This window comes from Bos indicus, chromosome 15 (genome assembly GCF_029378745.1).
Source record: "Bos indicus isolate NIAB-ARS_2022 breed Sahiwal x Tharparkar chromosome 15, NIAB-ARS_B.indTharparkar_mat_pri_1.0, whole genome shotgun sequence".
Lineage (NCBI taxonomy): Eukaryota > Metazoa > Chordata > Mammalia > Artiodactyla > Bovidae > Bos > Bos indicus.
The window spans coordinates 64,495,015-64,511,711 of record NC_091774.1 but is presented as its reverse complement, the minus strand read 5'-3'; the positions used below and the strand labels follow the sequence as shown (position 1 = coordinate 64,511,711).

Below are 16,697 nucleotides of genomic sequence, written 5' to 3'. Positions count from 1 at the left end.
AAGATTTAAAGGACCCATTCTGCCCTCCCTGAGAGTCTGCAAATATTAGCTTCATTTAACAAGGAACAATACAGGACATGTCAGAAAGCTAACACAAAGGGCCCACATTCAGAATACAGATCACTAACTTCTATGCTTGGGTATATGAAAGTTGCAGTGTCTAGTCCCATTGAAAATAAAATATCTAAATCAGCAGTTATGAAATGTTTCCTCAGGCCCCTTGGAAAGCTGAGTGCTAAGGCAGTTCCCCTCTCTTCCAGAAAAACAAAGGTAATTTTAAACATATAATTTTAAGGATTTATAGACATCACCCCGCGCAAGGCAGTGTTTTTCAACGTATAGGTTGTGAACCATTAGTGGAATATGAAATCAGCTTAGTGGGACATGACCAGCTTGGAAGGAAAAGGAAGAAAAGGAGAAGGAAGGGAAATGAGAGAAAGAAAAGGAAAAGGGAAAGGAAGAAGAAAGATAATGGGAGGTATTTCCTGGCACTGTTTTTTTAGTTGTAGTTTATGTGTGTGTGTGTGTGTGCACGTGTTTGTTGAATTTAGAAAACACTCTAGGGGTTTATAGATTCATGGACCCCTGTCCAAATGATAAAGGATGAAACTGTTATCTTACTTGGTTGCCAAGATCCTCGGAAAAGATTTTTACCTCTCATGTGATTTCTTAACCAGAAGAGCAATACATGCAAAGACAGAGGTATGAAACAAAATTCCAAGTTCAAGGTACTCCAAGAAATAAAGCTCCATGGGTGCAGACAACAAGGACTGCAGTGGGGCTCCTGCAGCTACAGGAGACCCAACTTCATTCCACAAACCAGAGACCACCAGCTCAGGGATGCAGAAGCCAGGTGGGCGACACGAGTGAGTGAAACACACCTGGAAAGGCGAGTCTGTGATTAATGGATGAGGGCACACCCCCATCTGAGAGGCATGGTTGACCTGCTGTCCAGCCATTGGGCCCTTGGGAAATGTAGGAACCAGAATGCCAGGGTTTTTGGTTTTCAAAGATAAGCCAGAAACTTGGAGATCTCTGGGGAAATTTTCTGATATTTCATATAGACAGGATAAGCCAAAAGAAAATTGTTTTTAAATATGGTGCAGGCTTACACTTTCAGTCAAATAAAACAGATCTGTGGGCTGTTTTCAGCCTTAGGCTGAGGAAGGAGATATGATTTGTTCTATGATTTAAAAGATCTACGGAAGATGGATTGAGGTGGGTGAGGGGAGGGACACCAGATAGGAGGCTGCAGAAATCATCCAGATGGGAGGTCACAGGGACTCGAGTAATGGTTGTAGGAGAAGAGGGTGGACACAGGAAATATTAAGGAGACAGAAGTAACAGGACCTAAGATGTGCAAGCTGAGAGGAAAGAGTCTAGGGTGACTGGCTTCCAGCTTGTGTGGCTAAGCAGAGGCTCCATTCAGCAGGACTGGCAACACAGCAGAAGGACCAGCTTAGCAGATCAGGCTGGGAGACAGCTGAGTGCAAGGTGACTGGAGAGCATCTAACCAGAAGTATCCATGGGTGAGAAGAGGGCTGGTGTGCTGCAAAAACTATGCTGGAGGTGTGTCACAGGAGTGGTCTCCACCTAGACGTTGGCAAACCTGGAAGATAGGAAGGCTAGAGCAGAACCTTGGGCAACCTACATTTAAGGGACGAACAAATGTAGAAGGTACTGCAAAAGTCATCTATGGAGAATGTGGATTGAGGCAGGAAGCAGGTTACAAGGTTCCAGGAGAATTGTGGGGAAGGAGAAATGGAAGTGATGAGGAATCCAAGAAGGGACTGCAAGTGGGGTGGAAGACCTTGCTGAGATGAGCCGTGTTGGACCAGCTGACTACAGGGATACTGGAAACAAATCCAGCAGAAGCAGTGAATGCCTGAACTACTCCAAGGCAGAGGGCATGCAAGTTGAAGAAGGCAGAATGACAAGGGGGCTGAGACATGCATAGGGCTCGGCGGGGGATGGATAAGAAAAAAGAAGCATGATGAGGGAGGTGGACTAAGATGAAAGTCAGAGGTGGCGGGGGCTGAAATCTCAGGGAAGCCAAAGAATAGCAAGAATGGGAACGAGAGAGTGCGCACCAGAACGTTAAGAGGAGGTAGACAGGAGAAAACTAGAGTCTGAGGCTCAAGCTCCTGTGCGCAGGCCAGGGTATGTTTGTAGGGGAGGGTGGCTGAACCAAAATGAAAATAAAAATGGTTCCAATTGAGACATCCATAAGGGGGGTTATTCTTATGGACCCTGATGTTGCAGGCACTGATGGCAGGATTTAGAATGCTAAGACTCTGAGAAGCTTGAAATCCTCAATAAATGAGGAGCCAGGTGCCCACAAAGTCAGAAGGTCACAGCAACAAGGAGGAGGAAGGCAGGAATCTCAACACAAGAGGAAGCTTTGTATGAGGGTGAAAAAAATAAAGGTAACAGAGAAACACATAACAATTCAAGACAGCCTGCCACCCACAGGACGCAGGTAGTGCCAGAGAACAAGCAACTCCTTTGCCGAACAGAAAATACCTAGCTTGCCCACCCTGGATCTTCCTCCCATTCACTCACTCTATCCTGCCCCTTTCGCTTCCCCTCTGCCTATGCAGTGGACCTCCCAGTGCACAGGCGTTTCCAGTCAGGGCCCCCAGGCTCTGGGTCTGACTCTGCATTAACCAGCTGAGTGACCACAAGCAGGTCACTTAGTCTCTGTATGCCTGACGTTTTATTGATGTTCAGATGCCAAGTCGTGTCTGACTCTGTGACCCCATGGATTGTAGCCTGCCAGGCTCCTCTGTCCATGGGATTTCCCAGGCAAGAACACTGGAGTGGGTTGCTGTTTCCTTCTTCAAGGGATCGAACCAATGTCTCCTACTTGGCAGGCAGATTCTTCACCACTGAGCCATCTGGGAAGCCCATGCCTGACGTTACTCGTCAAAAAAACGGGTATTCATCATGACGATCGTTCCTTTCACCCTGGCTGGCTTTTTAGAAAACATGAGAGTCAAAGCAGGAATATGGTGTTTAATATTTATTTATTTGGCTGCACCGGGGCTTAGCTGAGGCACTTAGGACCTTTGATCTTTGTTTTGGCGTGTAGGATCTATTTCTCTGACCAAGGATTAAACTTGGGTACCCTGCATTGGGAGCACATAGTCTTAGCCACTGGACCACCAGGGAAGTCCCTGGAAAACGTTTTAAAGGACAATTCTATTCCTTAATCCTACCTGGGGAGTTTAAAGCTACGGAGGTTGCCAAATCCTAAAATGAAACTTCAATATTACTGGTTACTTAATTTGACCAAATGACTCTTCTCTGAGCTCAATATCTACCTGTAAAGTGAGAGAGATGGATGAAACGATTGTTACCTGTCTACCTAGCATTTATTTATTTAGTTTGTTTATTTCCAAGGATTTCCCCTGTGCTCCAATTCCTAGTGGCATTTCTTTAACTGAGATTCCCTCAGCCTCAGCCTACTATATCACAGGCATTTATGGTCATGCCCAGCAATCTCTATAGTTAACTGGCTTTCAACAAATGTTAGGTGAACAGGTGAGTGCTGAAGGTCACTCGGATGTAGTTAGCAGCTACTGTGAGAAATGAGATGCGCTGAACAAGGACAATGCTGAGACTTCAAGGTCAAGGAGAGCACAGAATATGGCATGCAGTAGGCACTCAAGAGTTACTGTTGAATAGATGAATGATACAAGAAAACTATTGGAACATTTTTGGCGAGGGGGTTTCCCTTGTGGCTCAGTCAGTAAAGAATCTGCCTGCAATGCAGGAGACCACCTGCAATGCTGGAGACGTGAGTTTGGTCCCTGGGTCAAGAAAAGCCCTTGGAGAAGGAAATTGCAACCCACTCCAGTATACTTGCTTGGGAAAGCTCATGGACAGAGGAACCTACGGGCTACAGCTCAAGGGGTTGCAAAGAGTCAAATACGACTAAGCCACCACTACCATTATTTTTAACTGAGTATACAGATGCAGGAAATTCTCAATATCCATTTCAGATCCAGTTGTCTAGTACAAATGTATGTGAATTCCACAAAAAGTAGCTGGAAATATAAACATTCTTTTCAATATTGCTGGCAGGAAAAATGCAGCAGCACCGGGGGCAGGGAAAATGGTAAGTCTCCAAGAGAAAGGCACAATTCACCAAACTCAAAGGGCAAATGCAGAATCATATGGCATGGCATCTAAATTTTATTTAGATGTAACCACAGTGTTACTCAGACTTGTGCATTTTTTAAGGGCTCAAACAAGACCAAAAGCACAATTGATTTCATCTACCTGTGTGAGTTTTTAAGATTTCTATAAAGTTCTTTAGAATTCTTGCCAGTGTACTTGAATTTCAAGCACTGTGGGAGTCAGAACACAATCTAGTCAATGCTCATTATCTCCAATAATAAGAGTCTGGAAATAAATATCATTTAGTGTGTATCTGAAATCTGAAAGGAAGGGCCACAAACCCTCTTTGTGGCAGAGATGGCAGATGTGGAAGGCCTCTGAAAGCATACAGGATGAGCCTATCAACTAAAACTGCTTTATGTCATCCTCAGGATTGGGATATAGCTTGCTGGGCAGAGGAGGAACAAATACTGATATGGTCACAGAGAACACTGGGCAAAGTAGCAAAGCACAGACGTGGGTTTGGAGGGACAGATCCAACATCATCAAGCTCTGTGGTCCTGGGCAAGTTACCTCATCTTTCTCAGCCTCAGCTTCCCCATCTGGAAAATGGGAATAATTACAGTTTACATCCCATAACATGACTGTGAAGATTAAATGCCACAATAAGCATGTCGGGTACACAGCACAGCGTCAGGAACATGGTTAAGTGCTGACATTATAAGTGAAAACTATTACTTTCACTGTAACTTACACATCACAGGGTTGTTAGTTAAGATAGTCTCCATTTAAAGGTAATTCAAGTGTGAACATAACAGAGACAATTTTATTCCACAATTCCCACTGTCTATGGTAAGAATATATTTCAGAAGCAAAGCGCCAGCTTCTCTTTTAAAGATTCTGTTACTCTGTGTGATTCTCTAAGACTTGCTCTGGTAAAAATCGACACTTTGGAAGTTCCCAGAGGACCTCCAGCACCATCCCAGACAACAGGCACTCAGGAACCACTGCTGTTTCAGATAGGTTCTTAGCATTAATGGCCCGCCAGCCCATTTCCTCCCCAGAGCAAAGTCGGTGCTGAGATCAACAGCACAGTCCTTGAGGAACGAAAATGGTTAAATTCTTTTAACATTTATTCCTTGCACTGCCTATTTCACACCCAGATACTTTAACTTCCATATTTAATTAACTATTTTCATGCAATTGCGTCCTTGTGAATATTCCTTAAAATCACTCTTAGTACCACTTTGGAAACCTCCCCAAGCACTGGCTTGATAATACCTGATCGGTTGATTTCTATTTGTAAACATTTCATATTTGAAAATAGCTTTGGCTTATAAAGGCCAGAAACCAATAAGACTGTCAGAATTATTGTTAAAATATATGCTATTATGTCTAAGTCACAGAAATTAATTTCCTATTAATATCAAATTCAGAATAGATTATTAAGCATCCTTCTTCAAGACGGCTTGAGAGAGGAGTCAAATGTCAGTTTCCAATCAGTGTGAGTGGGCCTGGCTCTTTCAGCAGGGCCAGCTTTATGATGCTGTGAGCCAAAAAGCTGAGTCCCCAGGCACATAAGACATAAGAGGAGCTAAGATACCACTGCCCATGACCAAAACATGGCCACATCCTCCTTGCTTCTTTATCTTTGTCATTCTGAATTCACAAAACCGAGTGAATACAAACTGGAACCATTTCCAGGGTTTAGGAAGAGATTTTAAAGAATCATAAGACCAAGGTGGGCACAGGTGACTCAGAAGAGATCTCATATGACAGCATGCAAAGCCAAAATAAACCTGGGGTGGGGGAGAACAGATGGCCGGTGGGCAGTGGATGGAGCCAGGGGGATTCGGAACGATGGCCCTCTGGATGGCATTCCTCCATGGGAGATGCCTATTTGTAGGAGGTGATGTCCATTTCACCAGATGGCCGGCTCACCGCCTGGAGTCTCAACTACCAAGTAAGCTTGGTGACTTGAGAGAATTTTGCCTCACCTGAACAGAGAAAATTAACAGAGGTTAAAAAGTGCATCTTCTATACCCTTGGGATGGATGAGAATAGAATACTAGAAAGGTAAAGACATTTGGATTATTTTCTAGCAGTTCTTTGCATGACAAGAAATCAATAATATTTAGAAGAAAATCCCCCCTCCCCTCCTTCTCCCACAAAAAAAAAAAAAAAAAAAAAAAAACCTCTTAGGATATTATAAACACTAACTGGAGCTAAAGGAGCTGAAAATTTCTTTTTAAAAAGTGACAGGGAACAAAACTGATTAATAAATGTTTAACTCAGACTATAGATAAACAAAAGTTGCCCATAATAAGGCAACTACGAGCCTGATTCTAAAGATGTAGAAACCATGATGGATTGCAGTTAAAATTATATTTGTAAAAGGCATGCACACACACACACAAAGGGTGAAAGGAAAGACACTAATCCCAAGAAGAGTTGTGTCAGATTGTTGTGATTATGGGTGAATTTTTTTTCTTCCTCTCCCTGGGCTATGACCGGAAGAAGAATGAATGATAACGGCAAGCAGTGCAGAGTGTTATCCACAGCCACAGACTAGTTCTTTGTTTCTTTGTTTTGGCCTTCCGATCCATCCCCTATCAATTTGTGGTTCTCCAGCTTAAGCCATCTGGGTCTCACCATATTGGTTCAATTTCACTCAAACTGGCCTACTTCCTGTCCTATGGCACAAGTCCCCTGGATGTCCCAATGATGTTTAATTACTATAAAGTCTATACTTTTAGTGCCTGTACATATCTTGCCACAGACTGGTGAAAAGCAGTGTGGACCAATAACACAGGTGCAGAGAGGATGCAGGCCTGGCAGACTCTGTGCGACCCCACAGACGGCAGCCCACCAGGCTCTGCCGTCCCTGGGATTCTCCAGGCAAGAACACTGGAGTGGGTTGCCATTTCCTTCTCCATTGCGCGAAAGTGAAAAGTGAAAGTGAAGTCGCTCAGTCGAGACCGACTCCTGGCGACCCCATGGACTGTAGCCCACCAGGCTCCTCCATCCATGGGATTTTCTAGGCAAGAGTACTGGAGTGGCTTGCCATTGCCTTCTCCAACTAATGAATAACACACCGCCATATTGGAACTTTGAATGTTCCAACCAGATAAAAATCTATATGGCTGAGGCATTAACAGAGAGATTTATGAGTGATTTCTCCTCCTTTCCAAATTTTCCTTTCTTGTTTTAAGATTGCCTTTCAATATATTTTTTAAATAGGAGGGAAATGTTTTTTAACTTTTAAAGAAATCATGATGAAATTCAGGAAAAGGGAGAAGACCTAAAACAAATGTTAATTCATTACTTGAAGTTTTCTAAAGAACAAAGAAAGTGAGTAATACTGATATGTTAAAAAGAGCAAAAGAATGGGTGCATTTAACTGAGTCACATTCGTTCACTCTCATGCACCTGAGGGGCCCAGTGAGACTAGGAATCACCAAAACTCCTCCTTTCAACATTCATTCAAGGTCTTCCATCAGATTAACCCAACTCAGATACCCCACCACATTAATTCTCTCACATTAATCTTCTCTTCTCACAGCACTTCTGTAAATGTAATATCTTTTTTTCAACTTTTTACTAGGTTGGTGCAAACATAATTGCAATTTCAGACTGTGAATTTTAAATCATTATAACTTGGCTCAAAGACATCTTTATTAATCAAAATAGGAACATTACAATCAATGCTTTTTTGCCAATGAGAAATAAGCTTGTTTATTCCTGTAGTGGAAAAAACCCATGCTTCTGGATTTGATGAACTCTTGGAAAGCATCTTCTGCCTTCTGCTGGTTGTTGAAGCATTTTCCCTGCAAAAAGTTGTTGAAATGCTTGAAGAAGTGGTAGTTGGTTGGCAAGAGGTCAGGTGAATATGGCGGATGAGGCAAAACTTTTTAGCCCAATTCATTCAACTTTTGAAGCGTTGGGTTTGTGTGACGTGCAGCTGGGTGCTGCCATGGAGAATTGGGCCCTTTCTATTGATCAGTGCCAGCTGCAGGCATTGCACTTTTCAGTGCACCACACCAATTTGCTGAGCATACTTCTCAGATGTAATGGTTTTGCTGGGATTCAGAAAGCTGTAATGGATGAGACAGGCAGCAGACCACCAAACAGTGACCATGACCTCTTTTTTGGTGCAAGTTTGGCTTTGGGAAGTGCTTTGGGGCTTCTTCTCGGTCCAACCACTGAGCTGGTTGTCACTGGTTGTCATATAAAATCTACCTTTCTTCACACATCACATCCAATCAAGAAATATTTCATTGTTGCGTAGAATAAGAAAAGATGACACTCCAAAATGACAATTTTTTGATTTTCAGTCAGCTCATAAGGCACCCATTTTTAAGGTTTTTCACCTTTCCAATTCGCTTCAGATGCCAAATGACCACATTGAATGATCAATGTTGAGTTCTTCAGCAACTTCTCATGTAGTTGTAAAAGGATCAGCTTCAATGATTCCTCTCAATTAGTCAATGTCAACTTCCAATGGCCAGGCACTGCAATCCTCATCTTCAAGACTTTCATCTCCTTTGCAAAACTTCTTGAACCACCACTGCACTGTATGTTCATTAGCAGTTCCTGGGCCAAATGCATTGTTGATGTTGCAAGTTGTCTCCACTGCTTTACAACCCATTTTGAATTTGAATTAAAAAAATTGCTTGAATTTGCTTTTTATCTAACATCATTTCTATAGTCTAAAATAAATATAAAATAAACAGCAAGTAATGCCACTAGCAAAAAAATCATAAAGTGAGAAATGTACATTAAAATGATGTATAACATAAACACATTTATTTAAGAGTGTATTCCAATATCAAACAGCAAAGTTCAACAATGCAAAACTGCAATTACTTTTGCACCAACCTAATATATTGGAGTACAGTTGATTAACCATGTTGTGTCAGTTTCAGTTGTACAACAAAGTGATTCAGTTATACATATACATGTGTCTACTTTTTTCCAAATTCTTTTCACAATAGGTTGTTATAGAATATTGAGCAGAGTTCCCTGTGCTATACACTGCTATATTTGAAATGGATAACCAACAAGAACCTACTGTAAACACAGTATCTTAACAATCCATTTCTTTTGGTTACGTGTTTATACATCTCTGTTTATTTCATCCTTCCATCCTCTCGACTTCCCTGGTGGCTCAGATGGTAAAGCATCTGCCTACAATGCAGGAGACCCAGGTTCGATCCCTGGGTTGGGAAGATCCTCTGGAGAAGGAAATGGCAACCCACTCCAGTACTCTTGCCTGGAAAATCCCATGGACAGAAGAGCCTGGTAGGCTACAGTCCATGGGGTCACAAAGAGTCGGACACGACTGAGTGACCTCACTTATACATCTCTGTTTATTTCATCCTTCCATCTTCTTATGGACAGTTTTCTGACAAAAGACTAGAGTCTGGGGAAACAGAGACTTGAAGCTAAGCTGCTGGACCATTGGCAGCTCCCTTCAATGAGTGGAATGGTGGGTTTCTAATGCCCTGATGGCCACAGGATAGGGTATTCTTCACACAAAGGTAGTTACACCTCCTGCTGCCCAGAATGCTGGGTTACCATCTTCAATTGCTCTAGCTGAGGTCTTCAGCCTGTATAGTCCCATAGTAACTAGCAAAGATGCAGTGCCAGGGGTAATAAGATACGGAAAAAGTATTGTATTCCTATGGAAAAAGAAAAAATACAATCAATTCCTTCCAGTTAGCCTCAAACCTGCTGCTGCTGCTGCTGCTGCTAAGTCGCTTCATCACGTCCAACTCTGTGCGACCCCATAGACGGCAGCCCACCAGGCTCTGTCCCTGGGATTCTTCAGGCAAGAACACTGGAGTGGGTTGCCATTTCCTTCTCCAATGCATGAAAGTGAAAAGTGAAAGTGAAGTTGCTTAGTCTTGTCCAACTCTGAGGGACCCCATGGACTGCAGCCTACCAGGCTCCTCCATCCATGGGATTTTCCAGGCAAGAGTACTGGAGTGGGGTGCCACTGCCTTCTCCGAACACACATATGCTACTTCTACCCATTTCCCTTGTTTTTTACAGAACCGGTCTAATTATAAAACAGTATTATACTTAAGATACCCTCCAACTGGCCACCATTCACCATCCTCCAGTGGATACCGTGGCCATGCAGTATCATATAGGAAGACCAGGTGTGTCTTCTTTAAGCTCTGGGGATCAAATCTATCCCAGTTTTTTAGGATACACTTCAAAGGAGTGAGGCTGGAATGGTTAGCTCACATCCGTAAGAGAGAAAATAGCGACCAGCACCATCTTTCTATCAGAGGCATCCCTCCTTGCTCTAGATGGGGGTGTAGACAGACTTTACACCAAAGCTTTCCTTCCCTGGTCAGACTTAGTCTGTCCCTTACCAATGGAGGCGACCTACTCGTCCCTCCCTGTTCTATGACCAAGACAGGGTGGGGATGCACCAGGGGTAGACCTGATGGCATCCCTAAATGACGTCCCGCTCTTCACCATTACCTCGGATGCCACCCGGGATGCAATCAGAGTAACCTTCCAGAACACCTCCCAGGCTAAACCACTGGGGGAAACATTTGTCACCTGAGTGCCTGTGCACGACTCTGAGTATATTCCTGACCACAATAAGACCGATATGAACATAAAACTGAGATATTTCTTCCAAGCGTCACCACACCAGTATAAGAGTCTACTCTGGTCCTCTAAGATCCAGCGCTACCGAAGGAAAAAAACTCCACTGCAGTTCAGCCCGAGTAACCTTTAACCTCAGATGCTCTTGTAGCTAGAGCTCCATCTGGCTTCCCAACTTTTGATTCCTAGCAAGGCTAGGAGCTTTCTGACTACCAATCCAAGTTTGGGACCTAAGTCATAATACACAGTAACAGCATAGATCACAAGTCCCTTGAAAGTCTATGATCCAACAGATTAGGTTAGTACTTCTAATAGGCTGCTGCTGCTGCTGCTGCTAAGTTGCTTCAGTCGTGTCTGACTCTGTGTGACCCCATAGACGGCAGCCCACCAGGCTCCCCCCGTCCCTGGGATTCTCAAGGCAAGAACACTGGAGTGGGTTGCCATTTCCTTCTCCAATGCATTAAAGTGAACAGTGAAAGTGAAGTCGCGTCCGATTCTTAGCGACCCCATGGACTGTAGCCCGCCAGGCTCCTCCATCCATGGGATTTTCCAGGCAAGAGTACTGGAGTGGGATGCCATTGCCTTCTCCGTCTAATAGGCTACCTACCCTCAAAGAAATGCATCACAACAATAACAACAAAAAATTACTTTAAAGGTGCCACAATAAAAAACTCAAACCATAGGAAAACTATCAGAGCTTCTGGCCTCCATGTTGTATTCTGCTGAAAGACATCAGGATGACTTTGAAAACCACACAAACTTTTTTGACAAACAAAAGACAGCTAGCTGATCACCATCCATTTGAAGTACAAAGGAGTACAATATAATCAGAATTTGTTTTACACACAGGAAGGAAAATCTCACTTTAAGGAGCAACCATCTGTCTTCCAAAACTACAGAGGTTGAAAATAGCTGATTTTTTTGTTTTTTAACCCTAGCAGTGAGCCAATAAGAAAATACATTAAATTTCCTCATCAGTATATAGATGAAAGGGAGTTCCCGTATTTTCAGAAAAACACTGAAAGTGGGAGACAAGAGAAAAAGAATTTAGCCATTTACTCTTCTTTCTAATCCTGTGGCCACCATCCATGTCCAAATCTTAGCACCTTTTTTCTGAGACAATTCCCAGCCTACCACCAGAAGTACATGATAAGCACTAAGTAAATAGTGGCTATTATCATTGCCCAGGACAGAAGGGGAATTCATTCATCTAACCAACAAAGGTTTGTTTTTTGTTTGTTTTGTTTGCAAAGGGGTATATTTTTTATTATCAAAAAACTTATATACCATTAATCTATAATGATATATCATAGTCTGTTTATCAATTTACATGATGAAGGATATCTGGGTTGCTAACTTTGATTATGAATAATGCTGTTATAAATATTCATATTTTTACATGAACATAAGTTTTCATTTATTTCATTATTATTAGGATAAATGCCTGGGAGTAGAACTGCTGAGTAACAGAGTAAATGTATATTTAAAAGAAATAATTTCTTAGATGGTTATACATATCTCATTCTGATCAGCAATACACGAGTTCAACTGCTCCAAATCCTCAACAGCAACTGGCACTGGTAATTTTAAATTTCTACAAAATATTACCCAGTATTTTAGTATGAAGTGGTATCTTGTGGTAATAATTTACATTTCCCTAATGACTAATGATGTTGAGCATCTTTTCATGTACTTAATTTAATTTATTCTTTGGTGAAGAACATTCAAGCCTTCCCAGGTAGCTTGGCAGTAAAGAATTTGCCTGCCAATGCAGGAGACTCAGAAGACACGGGTTCGATCCCTGGGTCAGGAAGATTCCCTGAAGAAGGAAATGGCAACCCACTCCAGTATTCTTGCCTGGAAAATCCCATCGACAGAGGAGCCTGGCGGGCTACAGTCCATGGGGTCGCAAAGAGTCAGACACAACTGAGCAACTGAGCACAAATGCACATTCAGGTCTTTTACCCATTTTATGTTTGTTGATTTCCTTATTATCGAATTTTGAGAATTCTGTACATAAGTTCAACAAAAGCTTGTTGAACACTTACTGTATACCAGGCACTGAGTACACAGCAGTGACCAAAATAGATTAAGTCCCCATCCTGCTGGAACTGATGTTACAGTGATTTGAACCCAGGTTTCCTTATCTCCAAAGCCCATGGCTGTTAAATCAGTTTTAAGCACACTCAAATGCCTAAAGAGGCCATGCAGGTAAAATAAGTGTGTTGGATCAGATTACTGGCTGGCTGTTCATCAAACCTGTTCTCTTTTCTTTCGGGTTCATCCCATGTTTTCCAGCTTCTTTCTGCAGGCAGACACGGCCAAGCTGCTGAGCCCTAATCCATGGAAAGTGGGCAGGATGGTGCACAGCCTTCCAGATCTGTTCCCCGTTCTCTTTCCACTTCTATCTGCTGAACGCAGATAAGCACAGCAGCCTTGGAAGCCACAGATTGACGATGGAGAGACTACAAAGACAAGACCCTGGGTCCTTGAAATCACCAGGTGGTAGCAAGTGCCTGGCCAGTTAGGAGCACTTGTTGGTCTCTATGTGAGTGAGAAGTAAAACTCCAGGGCTTTAAGCTACTATAGACTTGGAGGTTAGGTTGTCACCACAGTAAATCCATCTCAGCCAAGACATGATTGAAGTGGGATGGGTAGGGGTTGTGACAGATGCCCCCTCCCTGCCTAAAGGAGCTGCCACTGCTCAAACTTAGCCAGTTGTTGCCACACTAGAATACTGGACGAGTCTTCCCTGACCATCGTCCTCCTCACTCACCAAGCCTCCCCCAGCACCCTGTGCTCCCCCTTCAGCTCTCACCTCTGCTGGTAATGGGATGCTCATTCCCGTGATGAGCTGATTAACATCTCTCTCTCCACATAAGCCAATGTCTTTTTCCTCCCCTCCTGTTCTCCCCACACCCAGCACTGTGCCTGCCACATACCTCAATAAATACTGCCTTGAATTAATAATACAAGGAAAAGTCAATCTGAAAACAATAGGCAACATTATTTAAGACTGCACCATATAGAAACTAAAGTCAAAGTGAAAGTCACTCAATCTTGTCCGACTCTTTGTGACCCCATAGATTATACCGTCCATGGAATTCTCCAGGCCAGAATATTGGAGTGGGTAGCCTTTCCCTTCTCCAGGGGATCTTCCCAACTCAGGGGTCAAACCCAGGTCTCCCACACTGCAGGTGGATTCTTTACCAGGCGAGCCACCAGGAAAGCAAAAAATCAAACCATGATGCCTGGAGAGGTATCTGGAGAGGGGCAAGAGGGGACTTACTTCCTGAAGTGATGATCATGTTCTATATCTTGACAAGGATTTAGGTTACACAGGTGTGTGCATGTGTCAAGACTGGGGATTTCTGTATTTCTCTGTATGTAAAGTTTACCTCAAAAAAAAAGGAACCATAAACATGAACTCTAATCTGGTATGCAAACTGAAACATTTAGGACTGAACTGTACTTATGTCTTGAACTTACTTTGAATACATCAAGAAATAAGATGAATTGATAGAGGGACTGATAGAATAAACACATATGTATGATAAAGCAAATATAGCAAAATGTTCATAGTACCATCTAAGTGGTAGGTACATGGCTGTTCACTGTATAGTACTTTCAACTCTTTCGTATGCTCGCAAATTTAATAAAATGGGGCAGGGCAGGAGGTGGGGGGGAGGCCTGCAGAGCCAAGCTAAAAATATATTGACATTGCAGTCAAATCTGGTTTTAAATCCCATTCCCAAAACTTCCAAGAACAGTACCCTTAGGCAAGTCAGGTTCATAAATGTCTTTTCAGTCTTAGTTTTCTCCACGCAAAATGGACAGGAACTACCTCTTAGTGTCACTGCAGGGTTCAATTCTATAAAGTTCTTTTGATGGAGCAACTAACAAGTAGTAGCTGTTTTATAAATGTTTGTCCTCTTATTCAGAAGTCAACATACCCACAAACTAGGGCAAACCTCCAATGAGACATAAAAGAAGTGAGATTTGTAAAATTTCTCCCTGGCTACATCCCCAGGGAAATTAAAAGAATAAATTAATTGTACTATTTTTATAGGTAAAGATGCTGACCTTCCATCAATCAGTAGGACACTTAGAACTCCATGTCTGAGGAGAGGTCTACGCTGTCCACACCCCATCGCTCATTTCCCAAAGGTCACCACCATCCTTTGTGAGAGCCAGTTAGGGTTAACAACAAAGCCGCATCAGGCAGAAGGATGGAGGAATTGTAAGTAATGCACCGAAGCCAAGGCTCCCAACCCCCTCTCCAGATGTGCAAGGGCGGGCCTTGAAATCATGATGGTGTTTCACATGCTCTCAGAGGTTGTAGTCACCAGACGGTCTTGGCTTTTAGCATAATTACATGACCTGAGAAATGGCCTTTTGGTCATAAATAAAAGCCTCCAATCAAAACTAATAGTGTGTGTGCAGCAGAAAGATGTCTAAGAGGCCACTGCATGGAAGGTGGAAGAAAGGAGTTCCTTAATGACGGCAGCAAAGGAGCGGGAAGTGCTGACTGTGAGAAGCAAGGAAAAACTATCCCCTTGGGACCTTCTTAGTGGTCCAGTGGTTGGGAGTCCGCCTGCCAATGCAGGGGACATGGGTTCAATCCCTGGTTCAGGAGAATCCTACATGGCGTGGGGCAACTAAGCCTGTGCTCTAGAGCCCACGCTCCAGAACAAGAAGCCACCACCATGAAGCCCAAGCACCGCAACTAGAGAGCAATCCCACTCGCTGCAACTAGAGAAAGCCCAGGCACAGCAACGAAGACCCAGCACAGCCCCAAAGTAAAACACATTGGAAAAAAAAAAAAACTAGGCCAATGCCCCTCCAAGAAAATGAGGTCTGGCATCTTAAAATCAGTGAAAGGGTTAATTACATGTCACAAGTGAGGTACTACAGGCAAAAGAAGTTGCATTTTTTTTTTTTAGAAAGCATCTCCACCTTCCCAAAGGATGGCACACTTAGGACAGCAAGCTATTTTAGGCTGTGTGAGCCAAATCTAACTTCCACCCTCTCTTCCTGGAACTCTTCTTCCCTTTTACATAATTATAAGCCCACCTACTTGGTTAGCCTAGACTTCAAACTCCTTGGAGACATCCTGCACTTACTGTGTAAGTAGCCCTGCATCCAGTCGGAAGATGGATAGGATCATCTTGGTGCTCAGCCAAACGTGTGCATCCCTTCCCAATTCCATTGTCACATTGGTAGCTTCAAATCAGCCACGGTGACAGTATTTACACCATGGAAATTGGCCAAGTCTATAAATCAGGCTACTGGTCGTCGTCATTTTTCACAAAATGAGCACATGAGCTTGTTTTTGCTGTGATGAGGGAGGAGACACATTTGGGGAAATCTGCCCGATCCATACCACCTCATTTAAAACTGCACTCTCCCCATGGCTATAGCCGAAGGAGGGGTCAGCCTAGGAAGGCATTTTTAAACCATGTGCCCCTTCACCTCTGGCCTCTGCTGATCAGATGAGGGGTCAAATCCTTACTTTTTGGCCAGCCTATGACAGCCTGATGCTCCCTCTTGGGAAATATAGGACTGGGACTCAGACTGGAGGGTGGACACATAAATGGAAAAGTCCTGCCGACTCTGGCTGCGGTGAGCACCACAGCAAGCAAGGCCCCTTGTTAGACGAGAACCCAGAAGCTACAGGTAAGCAGAGAAAGCCAGTCTGCAGAAAGAGGCAGATGGACAGACCCAGCCTGCAGGAAAAGACAGACAGGAGACCCCCTGGTCTGTGAGACACAAATCCAGGAACCTCAGCCTTTCAATGTCAAGAAAGGCACCATAAAAAGTGGACTGAGAGCTGTAGAATCAAACTGCCGGGGTTCAAATCCCAGCCTTGACACTTACCTGTGTGACAACTGAATACATTACTGTTAAACTGCTCTTTGCTCCCACACCTGAAGCCTGGGGGTCATAACAGA

General features: G+C 43.4%; 1 protein-coding gene and 1 non-coding gene across 3 annotated transcripts in view; one reads left to right on the top strand and one right to left on the bottom strand.

Annotated features, from left to right (window-relative positions):
• KIAA1549L (KIAA1549 like) overlaps window positions 1-16,697 on the bottom strand; it is a 314,597-nt gene that overhangs the window by 283,279 nt on the left and 14,621 nt on the right. The gene's annotated exons all lie outside the window — the stretch shown is intronic.
• TRNAC-ACA (transfer RNA cysteine (anticodon ACA)) lies at window positions 9,279-9,350 on the top strand. The gene has a single exon. It is a non-coding gene; the product is annotated as a tRNA-Cys (tRNA).